This window comes from Mesitornis unicolor, unplaced genomic scaffold (genome assembly GCF_000695765.1).
Source record: "Mesitornis unicolor isolate BGI_N332 unplaced genomic scaffold, ASM69576v1 scaffold10329, whole genome shotgun sequence".
NCBI lineage: Eukaryota > Metazoa > Chordata > Aves > Mesitornithiformes > Mesitornithidae > Mesitornis > Mesitornis unicolor.
In genome coordinates, this window is record NW_010209239.1 from 10,831 (window position 1) to 12,511 (window position 1,681).

Sequence of the window (1,681 nt, forward strand, 5' to 3'; positions counted from 1 at the left end):
CCTCCCTGATTGCTGGCAGCAGGGCTGTTCGCAATCTGTCAGGAATCATTAGCCACCGGAGGTGCAGCGTTTCGGAGGAGTCCGACGGGGTCTTTTCAAGGGCACTGTGCAGCGCAGCAGGCGGGCAGGTTTCTGTATGGCCTCCACAAAAATGCAAATAAAGGCCTTGCTTGGGAAAAAAGTTTCTCCCTCGCAGGGCAGATGCAGGCTGTGACCTTCAGTGGGACACGCTGACCTCAGGGCCTGGCCAGACAGACAGACAAACCGAGCAGGCAAAGCTGAAACCCCGCTTTGTGCCAGGCCATGCATGGGGAGCGGGGGATGCAGGGGATGAGGACACAGCCTGGGGTACAAGGAAACCCCAGCCCTGTCCCCTGAGCACCCCCAGCTCTGCCTGGCTCTCTCTGGTGAGTGGTGATGACTGGGTGCTGCATCCCCACGGTGGGAAAAGCCCAGTTCATTAGGGAGGGAGAGCAGAAAACAATCATGTATCACCATAGCAGGCTTCACCTGCACTGCCTTCATTGCTCTGAGGCACCTCTGCACCCTAGGAAGATGGCCAGGACTCAGTGGGCTTCAAATCCCACAATGAGATGCCCCAGGGCATCTTTTGGGGTGCTCCAAAAAACATTACGTGCTTTTGGGGTACCCTTGGAAAAACCCATGGTCTCTGCTGCTACAAGGGGAAGCAGTGATGAGACTTCTAAGAGCGTAGGGCAGCGATGCTGCGGCACGAGCATGGTGCTGTGCAGTTCCCCCGTGTCTCTAACGTCGTATTATCATTTCATATTTCCCATCCTGGAGTGGAAATCAAATCAAACCAAGCTGTGCACACACTCCAGACAGGTAGAACAACAGGAGGAGGTTTTGAATAGTCAGATAATCCATGGATGTGGCTGCCTGGAAGTGAGAGCATGAATGATTTATAGGCAGGCACAGAAATAGTCATCTATTATAATTAGGCTAAACTTTGTCTCTCCAGATGCTTTACGGCTGTGTGTCTTGCAATTGTTTCTCAGCCGTCCCTAGGTGCAGGGAGTTTTAGCTGAACCCAAGGGATGATGGCTTGTGCAGTTCTGGGGTGTCCGGTGGGTTGCCCAGGCTGTCCCCCAGCCAGCCTCCAGCCTGGTGCTCGTTTGGTCCAGGTAGGAATGGCAGGGACGTGAGCATGGTTCCCTGCTGGATTGCTGCCAAGGGACACAATTTGGAGCCAGGAGGGCTCATGGAGAGTACCTGGATGGTACAGAAAGGGATCCTCCCTGCCAGGGCTCCTGCATCCCTGCCAGGGCTCCTGCATCCCTGCTGCAGCATCCCTGCCAGGGCTTCTACATCCCTGCCAAGGCTTCGGCATCCCTGCTGCAGCTCCTGCATCCCTGCTGCATCTTCTGCATCCCTGCTGCAGCTCCTGCATCCCTGCTGCATCTTCTGCATCCCTGCTGCAGCTCCTGCATCTGTGCCACAACACCTGCATCCCTGCCAGGGCTTCTGCTGCATCTCCTGAATCCCTGACAAGGCTCCTGCATCCCTGCTGCAGCTCTTGCATCCCTGCCACATCTCCTGAATCCTTGCCAGGGCTCCTGCATCCCTGTTGCAGCTCTTGCATCCCTGCCGCATCTCCTGAATCCCTGCCAGGGCTCCTGCATCCCTGCTGCGGCTCCTGCATCCCCGCGCCCGCTCCCCG